The following is a 16,692-nucleotide window of genomic DNA, read 5'->3' on the forward strand; positions in this document are numbered from 1 at the left end:
TCTGCTCTTCCTGCTGCTGAAGCCACTGCAGTTCATGAGGATATATGATGAATCTTTATCAGACGAACAACGAGAAAGATTAGAAAACTAGATGACTTATATGGTACAGGGCTTATGAGACCACTAGCCTAAGAAACATTCAAATCCCATGTCATTATTGATTCTGAAAGACCATAGTGATCCAGACCACTATAATGATGAAATGAGATGAAATGTGTTCACAATAGACTTTATTGTGTTAAAGAGCATTTCTTCCTCCAAGCATCATATGAGGACATTCAACAGATCTGTGACAACACATTTGTGCAATGTAGCAGTGGGATTAGGAAATGTCACAGGAGCTTGAATGTAATAGCCAGAGTGCATTGCATTTTAACAAGTGGGATCATGATGTCATTTTGTGAATACACTTCATCTTACAAGGAGTGATGGGTCTTTATCACTTGTCAATGGAGAAATGATGTTGGAGAAATTATTCCTGATTCTATAATTGATATTATTAAATTGTAAAGTGTCATCCACCAAGATAGTATCCTCTCCCTACAGTTCTAGAAGTATATTCTCTAAGATGTTAAAGCAAGAAGATAGAACACTATCCTTACTGATAGGATAAGTCAAACTTGAGAATGGAAATTTTGATCCCATTCACTTTCATCATTCACTGCCTGTCTTTTTTCTCCTTAGACCAGGCAAAGTGGGCTGGGTTAAAAGATAGTGCTCTGAGATGTGGTTTCAAACAGGTCACAGAGTTTAGCACATTTTGAATGTGATTTGAGGATGAATGCCTACAGGGGAAGGATAAACAGCACCAAGAGGAATTGGAAATGATTTCTGAGGTGTGCTCCAAAGTTGTATTCATGCGAATTGTGGTTCAATAGAAATAATGCAGTGCATTGACATAGTGAGGTGTCTCTGGTATGCTTATGTGGGGTTTCTAGGTTTGGACAGATCCTTCTCTGTGACACAATTTGAAACAAGAAGAATTGGGAAATGCCTGAGAAATTGTGAAATTCTTCCTCCTAGTGCTATATTTGTAGAATTTCCACTTGTTCTCTTCTTTCTATACAACACAATACTCATGGGAACAAGATAGTATAGATTCTAACAGGAGCCATGTCAACATAAATACCTAAATATTCAGAATAGCAAACTCCCCAAAGTATTCTTATTGTCCAGTGCTACTTTCATTGATTCCCACGTTTTTGTTTTAGCTTAGACATCGCTGTTTACACAACTACACACAATTCCTCACTTTCTGGCAAAGTCACATTTATTCACTATTTCTTCTCAGTTTCCTGTCACTGTGGCTTCATCTGAGAATATTTCACTTCCAAAAGAGGCTGGAGATCCAGTGTGAGAAAAGAAATCAATCTGTCCTGTTTCAGTAATAACTTCTTTCTCTTTGAAAAACTATTATCTTTTTATCATTATTCTCTATAACTTCCTGAAAATGGGATAAGACATAGTGAGGAGAGATGGAGTGCCTGTCTCTCTTGCATGTTTCATTACAATCCAATCTGCATGTGTCTTCCATTCCCTATCTCTATCTTCAGACTCAGAGCTAATGTCCTCATTTATCAGTAAAGACCAAGAGCCTAGGGCCCAAGGCTACCAGACCCCATTCAGTGACTAAGTAAAGGACACCAGAAAATCAAGCCTCTTGATACAAATTTTCATATGGAAACTCAAGACTTTTGATTGTAATGTCTAGTGAATGAGGACCCCACCACCCTTTTGAGAATCACCATGACATCCTCTAAAAGTCAACCTTCTATACATCAGCTGAAGAAGTTCTCCACATAGTCTAGCTTAGGTATGTGCTGTGGACCATCTCATCTAGGCCATATTCACCTCAAAATCTTGAGGTTCTGCCACATACAACATTCTTCAACGTACAAGAAATATATTTTTGAGAATATGGTGTAGTAACTAGTTATAGTAGTAACTAGGCAAGTAATTATCAAAATATATCTCTTTTTCTCAAGATGAAAGATCAGATCCTTACACATTCTATAATTAGAGCCATGGAAGTAGAACAATGATTATTTACACAGATTGTTCCTTTTATCTATTATAACAGACTGTTCTTATTGCATAAGAAACCAGATCTTGGCCCTGACCTACTAGATTTTCTAAGATAGGTAAAAACAGTAATTTACAGCTTTATGCATATTAAGATTGCAATAGATTATTGTCCTCTGCCCATTAGCAGTCTCTCCTTAATAAAACCACACTAATAAAGTGAACATTATCCTTTCCTTAATTCCCATGACGATTTATTTTTTAGGTTAAGAACCCCTTGAGATAATGCACATTAATTTTACTTAACTGTGGTAAAGTTATTCCTGCTTTTGTGCTTGTTTATGTCCCTTGGCATAATGGCTTCAGGTTTCATCCTCACTGTAGCATAGGTAAGCATTTCCTTCCTTTTGAAGGCTGAATCATAAAACTAAGATCATGGCATCTGGTCCCATCACTTAATGGCAAATAGATGGGGAAACAGTGGAAACGGTGGCTGATTTTATTTTTCTGGGTTCCAAAATCACTGCAGATGGTGACTGCAGCCATGAAATTAAAAGACACTTACTCCTTGGAAGGAAAGTTATGACCAACCTAGACAGCATATTATAAAGCAGAGACATTACTTTGTTGTCAGGAAGCATTTAACAGGAGGCTTCCTGTGTGCTGTTTTGAATCTGTCATGAATCCTCTGTCCCTTATTAATTCCTGAATATTCAGGAATTAAGAGGAGTTGGCAAACCACTCCTGGGGCTTAGGAATGCATGCATTTCCTTCTTTAGTTTTTCCATACAGTGATAAATAACTATTTACGACCCTCTTCCTTTTTATGAACCATATGGTAAAAGTGATCATTTATAATTTTCTCTCTTTGATATGGATTGCCTTATGATAATTTGTAAGTCTGGACTTTTGATTTTTATCTCTGCTGAAAATAGCTACCTTGTAAGACAGTATATATACCCACACTGTGTTGAATAAAACACCTTTGCTCCATCAGAGCTTGGGTCCCCGCGTCTTTCTTTCTATTTTTCTCTCTCTCTCAGGCTAATTCTTTGGAGCACAGAAGCCCACTGAGCTCACTTTCTTGCCTGGGCTTCTAAGACCCTCTTGAGAAGGCACACTGCGCCTTGACCCCCTCGAGAGGGCGTCTGGTGCCTCTATGTAGCAGTGCAAGCCCTGTGTCAAAGGGCTTTATTGGTTTTCTATGTAAACCAAGGAATATCAGCCTCTTTCTCTCTCTTTTACTTTCTTATTGTTGACTCAACCACCAGTTTCTGGTCCATTAAAGGACCTCAACACTTTGTCAACAAAGGTCCGTCTAATCAAGGCTATGGTTTTTCCAGTAGTCATGTATGGATTTGAGAGTTGGACTATAAAGAAAACTGAGCACCAAAGAATTGATGCTTTTGAACTGTGGTGTTGGAGAAGACTCTTGAGAGACCCTTGGACTGCAAGGAGATCCAACCAGTCCATCCTAAAGGAGATCAGTCCTGGGTGTTCATTGGAAGGACTGAAGCTGAAACTCCAATACTTTGGCCACGTGATGCGAAGAGCTGACTCATTTGAGAAGACCCTGATGCTTGGAAAGATTGAGGGCAGGAGGAGAAGGGGATGATAGAGGATGAAATGGTTGGATGGCATCACCAACTCAATGGACATGGGTTTGGGTGAACTCCGGGAGTTGGTGATAGACAGGGAGGCTGGCATGCTGCGGTTCATGGGGTCACAAAGAGTTGGACACAACTGAGCGACTGAACTGAACTGAACTGAATATTTGATTAAATGTATATGTCACATGTTGTTTACTCATCCTTCCACTGATGAACACGTCAATTATTTGTTTATTGTGAATAGTGCTGCTTTGAACATGCATGTACAAATATCTGTTCGTGGTCTCGCTTTCAATTCTTCTGGTTATATACCAAGAAGTGAAATTTTAAATTAAATTTCTTTCAATTTAGAACCACTAACAGAACCACTGACTGTAACTGCCCACCCTGGCCCAGCATCATAGTAACCACTGCAGGAGTTATCTTAAACTAGAGGGTCTAGTAAGGAATGCGAAACCAACAAGCTACCATCAACCAGAAGAATTCAGGAAAAATCAAAAGGAGAGAGGAGATTCCTGTCCATAAGGCCCAGCAACCTCCCAGAATCCTTCTTGCTGGACTCCATCTTGACTGACACATGTTCCACCAGGAAGGATCCAAAGGTAAACCCAATTACCATAAAGCCCAACACTGTAATCCCATGGCAGAACATTTCTCCTGGGTTTCCTTACCCTACTACTCTCCATCCAGGCCCCTATTCCCAATAAAGTCTCTTGCTTTGACAGCACATGTGTCTCCTTGGACAATTCATTTCTACTTTGTCTCTGTCCATTCGGTGCATCTCTGTAAGCTCAGATACTCAGGTCATTACAGTGACCCTAAGGGGAAGACATGATTTGAGCTGAGCAACAACTGTGTTTCAGTGGAGCCATTGACCCTCTGGGACTTCCAAGTGGCACTGATGGTAAAGAATCCACCTGCCAATTTAGGAGACCTAAGAGACACAGGTTCAATCCCTGGGTTGGCATAATGCTCTGGAGTAAGAAATGGCAACCAATTTCGGTATTTGTGCCTGGAAAATTCCACAGATAGAGGAGCCTGGCAGGCTACAGTCCATGCAGCTGCAAAGAGTCGGACATGACTGAGCACACACACACACACACACACACACACACATTGACCCTCTAATGACCCGTAAGGATCACATTGTTCTCCAGGTTTTCTCATTTTGACCCCATTCTTAGCTTGGTTATGGGTATGAAGGCCTGAAACATAAATATTGCTTCCATATGTTTGTAAAAGCATAAATTTAAATATGCCTAAGGTGAGATTTTTTCCCCCCTGAATTTAATGGAGAGATACTTTGGGATTTACTCACAAAGGTAAGTCTAATTCTAAAGACTGGGTGTTTAGAGTCTCTCTTTGTGCAACCATTCAAGCTAAGGAACTGACATTTCCTGATGCTGATAAAGGGTAGGAGTTCACGGATATGAAAATGTGGCGTTCTGAGAAATTGGCACTTAATATTGGATAACACGCCCAAATCAGCTCTTAAAGACACATTTCTTCAAAGACACATCCTCAGATTTATTTATTTTAACTTTGAGAAACTGACAACTTTCAAGATCACAATAAGAAATAAACTGCTCAGAAACAGCAGTTGAATAAGGTTATGTTTGGGGCTCCCCTTCCCTCACTATGTAATCTTTATTTCAAATATTACTTAGGACCACGTTGTACATATCTTCTGTGTTTTGATTTTCCCCCGCCTTTTCAAATGGACATTTGCTACTTTTGTATTTGGTGTCCGTTCCTTTGTTTGTATTACAAGGGAGCAGCCTTTTGTCAGCAATTGCAGTTCTGCTGGTGTTTTACCTGTGTGGTTTTGCCTTCTCTTCTCAGAAAAAAGCATGAACTTCAGGTGGACCAAAAAGGGGAACTCACATTCCTGGATTTATTCACGTGACAAAGACGAGCCCGATCAGAAAGGTTATTTTCTATGTTGGATGAATGTGAGAGAGGATGGCACATCTTTCAGTGACCCTACATAGTGTTATAAAGGTGGTAATGATTTACCCTGCCATTCTGTGGAGAGGCCCTGCCTGCACACGAACTTAGCATAGAAAGCAGAGTGGAGTGAGAGAGAAAACAAGAGTCTAGTGAAGGACTGGATTTCTTCATCCTGCTGTGTGTCCTGGACGTCTGTCTCTGTGAGTTGGTACAGGTCCTCTTGGGTTTAAGTTAATTTTTTGCGCTCCTGCCCCTGGTCTGGCTAAAACCAGACATCCCCCTTGCTGTAATATTATGAATATTCTGCATCTGTAAAATTTCATTGATTAATATATTTGTATAGTCTTGAAAATAATCCATTCTAAGAATCTATAATTCAATGAATATAGAACACTGATCATCTCAAATATTAGCTCTTACAGTTACAATTGTAGTGGTGTTCTTGTTGTGTCCATGAATACATCCATGGCAACTTAAATTTCCCTTAAATTCTTGGACATTTATGTTTTTGAAGTTGAAATTTTTGTTCCTATGCAGTAAAACTTGCTGTCCATATTGCCATCTAACATATGGTACATAGAATTCAAGCTATTGAAATTGGGGGAAAAGTATCAGATTAAAAAAAAAATTTATTACACTTGCCAAAGTTTTCACTGTAACCAGAAATATAGGATTGTTCCCCTTGTCACACTCTCAGCAGCAATGAATTTGGAAACTGTAATAATTATTACCAGTTTGAAAGATACAAATTTCACTTTTATTCTGTGGTTGGGACTATAAAATTATTATATGATTATTGTCCATTGATGCTTCATATTAAGCTGTATTTACAAATCCTGCTTTTCTTCTTTAAAGAGATTTACACTGAAAACACTTAATGATCCCTCAGAGATATATATTCATGTACCTAAGGAGCCTTTGACTAGTCTCAGTTATTTTAAATTGTAAATAGAGAGTTCTGACCTGGGAGTCAGGACCCACACTTTAGGAGAAAATGCTCTAGACAGACAGCCCCTCTCAGGCCCCTCCCATCCTATACTCTAAGCTGCTTTAACACTCCCAAACAAGTTTAAAAGTAAAGAGGAAAGCCTTGTGAATTTGTTTAAAGCACAAATTTCTGGGTCCATTCACAACAAAATGCTTTTTCACTCTCCTCATTCAACCTCATCAAAGAAGCTCTTTAGTTCCCCTACGCTTTCTGCCATTAGAGTGGTATCATCTGCATATCTGAGATTGTTGATATTTCTCCCTGCAATCTTGATTCCAGCTTGGGTTTCTCTAGCTCATCATTTCACATTATGTACTCTGCATAGAAGTTAAATAAACAGGGTGATAATATACACCCTGGAGATACTCCTTTCCCAATTTTGAACCAGTCCATTCATTGTTCTATGTCTGCTTCTAACTGTTGCTTCTGACCTGCATACAGGTTTCTCAGGAGGCAGGTAAGGTAGTCTTGTATTCCCATCTCTTTAAGAATTTTCCACAGTTTGTTGTGATTTCACAGTCAAAGGCCTGAGCGTAGTCAAAGAAGCAAAAGCAGATGTTTTTCTGGAATTCCCTTGCTTTCTCTATGATCCAATGAATGTTGGCAATTTGATCTCTGGTTCCTTTGCGTCTTCTAAACTCAGCTTGTACGTATGATAAATTCTCGGTTCATGAACTCTGAAGCCTAGCTTGAAGGATTTTGAGCATTACCTTGCTAGCATGAGAAATGAGCACAATTTGAACATTTTTCAATGTTAAAACTGAAAATTTTTAAATTTAAAAATTAAATTTACTATTTAAAAATAACAACAAAAAAAGCTAGTTTGAACATTGTTTGACATTTACCTTCATTTGTTTGGAATGAAAACTAATCTTTTCCAGTCCTGTGAATCATTCAGAAAAAGAATTATCATACACATAAGTGAAAGTGTTAGTTGCTCAGTCTTGTCTGACTCTTTGTGACCCCATGGACTGTAGACTGCCAGGCTGTGTTTCCATGGAATTCTCCAGGCAAAGATTCTGAAGTGGGTAGGCATTCCCTTCTCCGGGGATTTTCCCAATCCAGGGATTGAATTGGGTCTCCTGTTTTGCAGGCAGATTCTTTACCATCTGAGCCACATGGGAAGCCCTGTTAAATACATAAGCTAACTTTTTAAAATTAATTTATTTTTTAATTGAAAGATAATTGCTTTATAGAATCTTGTTGCTTTCTGCCAAATATCAACATGAATCAGCCATAGGTATACTTTTGTCCCCCTCCCTCTTGAACCTCACTCTCATCTCCCTCCCCATCCCACCTGTCTAGGTTGTTACAGAGCATAAGGTAAAATTTTAACTTAGAGATGAGTGAATGAACTTTATTCTCCAAAAAATCAGTACTGAAATTACATATAAACCATGTGAAAAAAAAAAATCACCACCTTTTATACTTCAATATAAATTCCAGATGGATGAAAGGCTTAAACTTTCTGAAAATCCATAAAGACATAAGATAGCGTTTAAGTGAAAACGCATATACTTGGGGGTGAGTGAAGATTTTAAGAAGCCTGAAACCACAGCATGAATTCATAAACAAAGGATGAAGAGGTTAGAGGATATACAAAATGAAGGGCTGTCCTGGCCCTGGTGCTACAGGAGCCTCAACTCTGCTGCCCATGCTCACCCTGTCCTGCTCTTTCCAGCCCAAGAGGCACAGAGACCACAAATACTGATATCCATCTCCACCTTGGTCAGGGTCTCTGGGTTATTTTCAGTATTAGAAAATAACTTGAATTGCCCCATTCGAAGACTTCTTTTCTACCAAGAACACAGTGGAGTAAACAAACAAAAAAACAGAAAACTGTTCTGCAGCAGCACAGCTAGGCTTTGAGGAAAATGGATCTTTTTTTATAGATCTCTAGGCAATGGCACCCCACTCCAGTACTCTTGCCTGGAAAATCCCATGGACAGAGGAGCCTGGTGGGCTGCAGTCCATGGTGTCGCTAAGAGTCAGACACGACTGAGCGACTTCACTTTCACTTTTCACTTTCATGCCTTGGAGAAGGAAATGGCAACCCACTCCAGTGTTCTTGCCTGGAGAATCCCAGGGATGGGGGAGCTTGGTGGGCTGCTATCTATGGGGTCGCACAGAGTTGGACACGACTGAAGCGACTTAGCAGCAGCAGCAGTGACTCAGAGACAAGTTTAGTACTGGCCACTTCGGTGGTCTGTGTGTTTCTGGTAGTCTCTTCTCCTAGAGTTACAAAGTCAACCTAGGGAAGGAGGTACATTCTAGCCTCAGGTGGGGAAGCGAGACTGAAGGAAGTCATACAATAGCACTGAGGAACAGAGATGTGAAAATCAGACTGACATGTGAAAAAGGCTTGAACCAAGATTCTGCCAGACCTAAAGTAAAATTTGAAGCAATGTCCCTTCACAAAGAGATACTGTTTACTATCAAAACAAAAACAAAGCTATAAGAATATCTTTATCATAAGCTTGTTTGGATGATGATGTTTGTTTAGTGCTGAACTCAGGGCTTGGCGTATACTTGCCTATGATCTTAGGCATTGTTATTTATGATTTTTATTTTTACTTTAAGGCAACCACAAGAATGTACTTAATTCAGCCATTCAACTTTGCTCTTCTCTTTTCCTGTTTCAAGCTCTGCCACTCTTACGGGAGGTCAGTATTCCCAGTATCAGGATATCTGCAGCCCCGTCCTTAACATATCCACTCTCTGAAGCTTTGACCATACAAAGAATAAATGAGGCAAAAGACCATGGGCCAAGATAGGCCAAGAAGCCTGCTCTCTAGTGTACCTGAGGTATTTGCCTTCCCCTGGGAAGAAAGCCTCCTTGAAGAATTATTGCTCAACAGTCAGATCTGGACAGGGATTAAAAAGTGATCAATAGACCCAAGAATCCTCTATAAATGATACCACTTTCCACTCAATAGTAGACTGTGCCCTGATGTCTAGCACTTGGGCCTATTTTCTGGGCCACAGGTCACAACTGTGACCTGGACTGCAGTAAGCCAGGTCTCCCTGTCCCTTACCATCTCCTGGAGTTTGCCCAAGTTCATGTTCATTGTGTTGATGATGCCATCCACCCATCTCATCCTCTGACACCCTCTTCTCCTGCTCTCACTCTTTTCTAGCATCAGGGACTTTTCCAATGAGTCATCTGTTCACGTCAGATGACCAAAATACTGGAGCTTCAGCTTCAGCATCAGTCCTTCCAGTGAATATTCAGGGTAGATCTCCCTTAAGATTGACTGCTTTGATCTCCTTGCTGTCCAAGGGACTTGCAGGAGTCTTTGCCAGCACCACAATTTGAAGGCATCAACTCTTTGGCATTTTGCCTTCTTTACAGTCCAACTCTCACAACCGTACATGACTACTGGAAAGACCATAGCCTTGACTATATGGACCTTTGTCAGCAGAGTAATGTCTCAGCTTTTGTCTCTAGGTTTGTCATCACTTTCCTGCCAAGAAGCAACTGTGTTCTGATTTCATGGCTGCAGTCACTGTCTGCAGTGATTTTGGAGTCCAAGAAGAGGAAATGTATCAGCTTCCACATTTCCCCTTCTATTTGGCATACAGTAATGGGGCCAGGTGCCATGATCTTAGTCTTTTGTTCTAATATTTAGTCTTAAGCTGGCTCTTTCACTCTCCTCCTTCACCCTCATCAAGAGGCTCTTTAGTTCCTCTTCACTTTCTGCCATTAGAGTGGTATCATCTGCATATCTGAGATTGTTGATATTTCTCCCGCCTGTCTTGATTTCAGCTTGTAACTCATTCAACCTGGCATTTCTCATGATGCGCTCAGTGTATAGGTTAAACAAACAGAGTGACAGAAGACAGCCCTGTCTTACTCCTTTCTCGATCTTGAACCAATCAGTTGTGCCATACAGGGTTCTAACTGTTGCTTCTTGACCCCCATACAGGTTTCTCAGGAGACAGGTAAGATGGTTCCCTTAAGGAATGTTTTTCTTAAAGTCCCTTAACATATTTAGCATGAAGCGTTATAAAGATGTGCCTCAGAAGTAGGTGCTATATTAAATATTTCCATTTCTTTTTAAGTAGGAGAATTCTTGAAATAATATAAGGAACTACCCAGTTTCCCATATTTGTGTGGTAAAGACACTTGTTTATGTATATGACAGGTATTGGGGAAATATTAGTGCAGCCTCCAGTGGGGTGAATAGACATGGAGATGCACACATATGGAAGGAAAGTTGTGACTGTGAAGTCTGATGATGAGGGTACCATGATGGCAGATAGGCACACAGGATGGGAAGAATTTAGAGACAGGAAAACCTGAGAAGGAAACATGAAGTCTTCCTTAAAGAAAAGATTAAAAAAAGACTCACAAGGTCAGTAATGTACCTTAGTGAAAGAGTTCTTCTGAGTGGGGAGAGGTGGCCTAGGAGACTGTAATATGGACCCACAATTCCAGGCAATGAGGTGATGGTAATAGTATTTAGACCAATCCACACACATTTGGTGCTCATTTGACATGATGGATCTTGCTTGATCCCTTGTGCAAGGATACTGATGGTCAGAAATGAGCAAGAGGAGAAAGTCAGAAGATGAAGAATGAAGTGAAGTGAAATCACTCAGTAGTGTCCAACTCTTGTGACCCCATGGACTGTAGTCCATCAGGCTCCTCTGTCCATGGGATTCTCTAGGCAAGAATACTGGAGTGGGTTGCCATTTCCTTCTCCAGGGAATCTTCCTGATCCAGGAATCAAACCTGAGTATCCTGCATTGCAGGCAGATTCTTTACTGACTGAACTATGAGGGAAGCCCAAGATGAACAATGGTCCTCAGAAAAGCAAGATGTTGGTGAGGGGGAAAAGGGGATCATGTACAGCTCTTTAGAGCAAGTTCTTAACTCCAGGAAGAGAACAGATACATTTACTTCAGAAGGAGGGAGCGCATGAGCTTCTTCTCTGCCACCTGCCTCAGTGCCCTCTCGACCTCTTGTCCTCTTTCCCTTCCTTCCTTCATCTCTCTCTTGCTCTCTTCCTCAGTTCTTCCTTGTTTCCTTCTCTCTCTCTCTCTCTCTTCACTGTTGTCTCTCTCTGCCTTTCTCCTTTTCTCTCCATTTTCCTTCACCTTTCCCTCTCTTACCCTCAGTCTTCTAGATTGAGTATAGCTCTCCTAAGGTCACCTTGGAGTAAATATTTTACAGGTATTGAAATAGATCCTGAGTTGTCAATTTTTAAATGGTCCAAAGTCTTAGAGCTCAGAACAGCAAAAGGTGGTAGAAATGGGCCTGCATAGGACCAGAAGGCACAGCCTCACGGTAGATATAACTCCTTCTCTCTTATATTCCCTTCAGGGAAACATGGGGACTCTGATCAACGTGCAGCCCCTGTTTCTGCTCTTCCTGCTGCTGAAGCCACTGCAGTTTGTGAGGATAAATGATTCATATTTATCAGATGAACGACGAGAAGAATTAGAAGACTATATAGATGACTTACATGCTACAGGGCCTACCAAACCACCTACCAAGGAAGCATTCAAAACCCATGTTATTATTGATTCTGAAATGCCGTTGACTGACGAAGATTATTGCAATCTAGAAATGAAGAGGAAACGTGTTCACAATAGGCTTTATTGTGCTAAAGAGCATTTCTTCCTCCAAGCATCATATGAGGACATTGAAGAGATGTGTTATAACATATTTGTGAAATGTACAAATGGGATTAGGAAATGTCACAGGAGCCGGCAAATAATATCAGGAGTGCATTGTGTTTTAACAAGTGGGATCATGATGCCATTTTGTGAATACACATCATCTTTCAAGGAGGGATGGGTCTTTATCACTTGTCAATGGGAAGATGATATTGGAGAAATTATCCCTGTGTCTGTAATTGATATTTTGGCCATATAAAGAATCATCCACCAGGAAAATCTCTTTCCCTCCACCCCTCTAGAAGTATATTCTCTAAGATGTTAAGGCAAGAAGATAGAATCCTATCCTTACTGATCCTTACAAGTCAAACTTGAGAATGGAAAATTTGATCCCATTCACTTTCATCGTTCACTGCCTGCCCTTTTTCTCCTAACACCAGGCAAAGGAAAGGTGGGCTGGATTAAGAGATAGTGCTCTGAGACATGGATTCAAACAGGTCACAGAATTTAGCACACTTTGAATTTTTTATGTTGATGAATGCCTGCAGGGAAAGGATGACCAGCACCAAGAGGAATAGGAAATGTTTCCTGATAAATGAAAGTGAAAGCCCCTCAGTCGTGTCCAACTCTTCATGACCCCATGGACTATACAGTCCGTGGAATTCTCCAGAATACTGGAGTGGGTAGCCTTTCCCTTCTCCAAGGGATCTTTCCAACCCAGGGATTGAACCCAGGTCTCTCACATTGCAGGCAGATTCTTTACCAGCTGAGCCACAACGGAAGCTCCAAAGTTGTATTCATGTGAATTTCTGGTTCAGTAGAAATAATAAAGCGCATTGATGTAGCTAGGGGTCTCTGGAATGCTTATGTGGGGTTTTTGGGTTTGACTGACCTTCCTCTGTGACACAACTTGAAACAAAAAGAATTGAAGGGACTTTCATGGTAGTCCAGTGGCTAAGATTCTAGGCTCCCAATACAGGGACCTGGGTTCCAGTTCTGGTGTTGGAACTCGATCCCACATGCTTAATCCAAGAGTTTACATGCCGAAAATGTAAACATGCTGCAAGCTCCATCTAAAAATTTGGATGCCACAAAGAAGATCAAGACCTCAAATGCTACAACAAAAACCTGGCACATTAAGTAAATAAATAATTTGTTCTAAAGAAGAGTTGGGAACCACCTGTGACATTGTGAAATTCACATTCCTAGTTGGTATATTTGTAGAATTTTCACTTGTTCTCTTCTTTCCATGCAATACAATACTCATGGGGACAGGAAGATATAGATATAACAAGAACCATCTTAGCATAAATACCTAATATTCAGAATAGCAAGCTCCCCAAAGTAATTTTCAGCTGTCCAGTGCTGCTTTTGTGAATTCCCACATCTTGGTTTCTTTTCTTTTCACTGTTTATTAGATTATAGTTGATTTACTATATAAATGTTAGTTGCTTTCAGGTGTACAGAAAAGTAAATCTGTTATGCTTATACATAATATCCACTCCTTTTAAGATTCTTTTTGCATATAGGTCATTATAGAGTATTGAGTAGAGTTCCTTGTGTTACACAGTAGGTCCTTATTAGTTATCTACTTTTTATAGCAATGTGTATATGTCAATCCCAATCTTCTAATTTGTCCCTCCCACATCTTTGTTTTAGCTTAGCCATCACTGTTTATACAAATCCAAACTTTCTGGCATAGTCACATTCATTCACCATTTCTTTTTCTCACCTTGCTGTAGCTGTGGCTTCATCTGAGAAAATTCCACTTCTGAAAGTGGCTGGAGATCCAGGATGAGAAAAGAAATCTGTCTGTCCAGTTTTGGTAACAACTTCTCCCTCCCTTTGTAAAATTCCTTGATATTCTTTGATCATTATTCCCTATAACTTACTGAAAATGGAATAAAAAGGAGTGGGGAGAGATGGGAGGGAGAGTGCCTATCATTCTTACACATTTCATTGCAATCCAATCTGCACATGTCATCCATCCGCATCTCCACAGGGACATCCATGGGACATGCCAATCTCCATGTCCCATTCCCTATCCTTGTCTTTAGACTCAGAGCTAGGTCCTCATTTATCAACAAGGGCCTAGGGTTCAGTGTTGCCAGACCCCAATTCTGTGACTAAGGAAATCAAGCCTCTAGATAGCACTTTTACATGGAAACTCATAACTTTTCATTGTAATTTCTGAGTGAATGAGGATTCCATCAAACATTTGAGGTCACCATGATACCTTCCAAAACCACTTTTCTGGACATCAGCTGAAGAAATTCTCCACATAGGCTATCTTGGATATGTGCCCTGGACCATCTCATTTGCTTCATGTTCATCTCAAGTATCTTGGGGTTCTACAACATACAATAAATATATTTATTTTTTATGTAATCCTCATAATGTATTTCTTTTTCTCCAGGTAAATTATCAGATCATTACACATTCTGTAATTAAAGCCATGGAAATAAAACAATGATTATTTACACAGATTGTTCCTCTTATCTAATATTACATAAAAATCTAGATCTTGACTCCTACCCACTAGATTCCCTAAGATAATGCAGTTCGTGAGGATAGTTGGTGAATGTTTATCAGATGAATACATTTACTTTCTGCTGTGTCTTTATACTAAACTTTTGAATAAGAAGAGGAATGAATGTGGATTGCTTCATGACATATTAACATGCTTTATTAATAATATAATTAAGATTAGGTAAAATCATAATTTTCAGCTTTATGCATATTAAGATTGCAAAAAATTATGGTCCTGTGCCCTTAGCACAGTATCCTCTCAATAAAACAAAACTACTAAGGTGAACATTATCCCATTACAATTTATTCTTTTTGTTAGTGTCCCTTGAGACGATGCACATTAATTTTACTTAAATGTGGTGAAATTACTTATCCTTCTGTGATGGTTTATTTTCCTTAGCATAATGACTTTACCTTTCATCCACATTGTAGCATATGTTTGAATTTCCTTCCTTTTGAGGGCTAAATAATATTTGATTAAATGTACATAACACATGTTGTTTATTCTTCCATTTACTGATGAACACTTCCACCATTTGCCTATTGTAAATAGTGCTGCTTTGAACAGAGATGTACAAATATCTGTTCCAGTTCTTAGTTTCAACTCTTGTGGGTATATACCAGGGAGTGAAATTTTTAGATCTTTAGCTGTTTGAAATGTGAGAGTCAAACAACACTGTGTTCAAGATACTGATAATTTATAACAGAATGAGAAACTGTAATGATGCCAATCAAAATACACACACACAGAAAGAAACTGAACTTTCTGTTTTAGTAACACAAATTCAGATAATTTAACTTTTTTAATTACATAAAATAGTTTGAATGTGAAAGTCACTCAGTCGTGTCTGACTCTGTGGAGTGGGTAGCCTTTCCCTTCTCCAGGATATCTTCCCAACCTCAGGGATCGAACCCAGCTGCCCTGCATTGCAGGTGGATTCTTTACCAGTTGAGCCACCAGGGAAGCCAAATAGGTTGAAGGAACCTAAAATAACAACCAAGGTAAATTTTGCTGCCACCCTTGAGAGTTGAAATTTTGATACAGATATGTTGAATTTAGAAAAAAAAAATTCACACTTTTCTTGCTTCTGAGTTTGAGATGCACTTTCACACTGCACATATTTTTAAATTAAATGTAATTTACTTTAAACCAGATGTAACTAGGTTTGTAAAAAAAAATTTTTTTTTGGTGTCTTTTGCCATAGGCATTATTATTATTATGCGATTTGTTTCAGGCAAAGTTTTCTGTGCACTTGTGTATATGGGTATGTAATTCAGTCTCTGTGTGTAAGCAAGTCTTTCAATCATTTTCTTTATGCCTGTGCGCCTCTTTTGTATAATAAAGACATTCTTGGTAGTTTCCTGGTAGTCTAGTGGCTAGGATTCCATGCTTTCACTGCCATGTCCTGGGTTTAATCCCCAATTGGAAAACTGAAATCCTGCCTGCTGGGCAGCAAGGCCAAAAGAAAAGAAACGAAAAACAAACCTTATTCAATCCTAAGTATGAAAAAAATATGCTACTATACTTGTATCAATATCCTCAATGTTTTCTAAATATTACTTTGATCTCAAGTCCAACATACATTGGGGAGAGAGAGTGTATGTGTGTGTATGGGCTACATGGAATGAACACTGGAACCTATGTGGTTTTTACTGATATGCAGCCAATTGTCTCACTAGATTTAGGTTTCTCTTCCCAGGAAAATCTATGGGATAATCTATCCCACCATATTCCATACGTCTATTTTTCTACTAATCCTAATCTGTCAGAAGGACCAGATAATGAAATCAGTCAAACCAGTGGCCATATCTTGGATATCTTAGTCATTTCCTTCTAAACTCACACTGAGGGACATTTCAGGTGCTCCAGGCTGGTGGCTCAGACAGTAAAGAGTTTGCCTGCAATGCGGGAGACTCAGATTAGATCCCTGGGTCTGGAAGATACCCTGGAGAAGGAAATGGCAACCCGCT

General features: G+C 39.6%; 1 long non-coding RNA gene across 1 annotated transcript; it reads left to right on the plus strand.

The window, feature by feature from the left end:
- Nucleotides 1–5,567: 5,567 nt before the first annotated feature.
- Nucleotides 5,568–16,089, plus strand: LOC109564873 (uncharacterized). The gene is made up of 2 exons (XR_002181557.2): nt 5,568–5,782; nt 11,897–16,089. It is a non-coding gene; the product is annotated as an uncharacterized lncRNA (long non-coding RNA).
- Nucleotides 16,090–16,692: the final 603 nt, after the last annotated feature.

This window comes from Bos indicus, chromosome 10 (genome assembly GCF_029378745.1).
Source record: "Bos indicus isolate NIAB-ARS_2022 breed Sahiwal x Tharparkar chromosome 10, NIAB-ARS_B.indTharparkar_mat_pri_1.0, whole genome shotgun sequence".
NCBI classification, from domain to species: Eukaryota; Metazoa; Chordata; class Mammalia; order Artiodactyla; family Bovidae; genus Bos; species Bos indicus.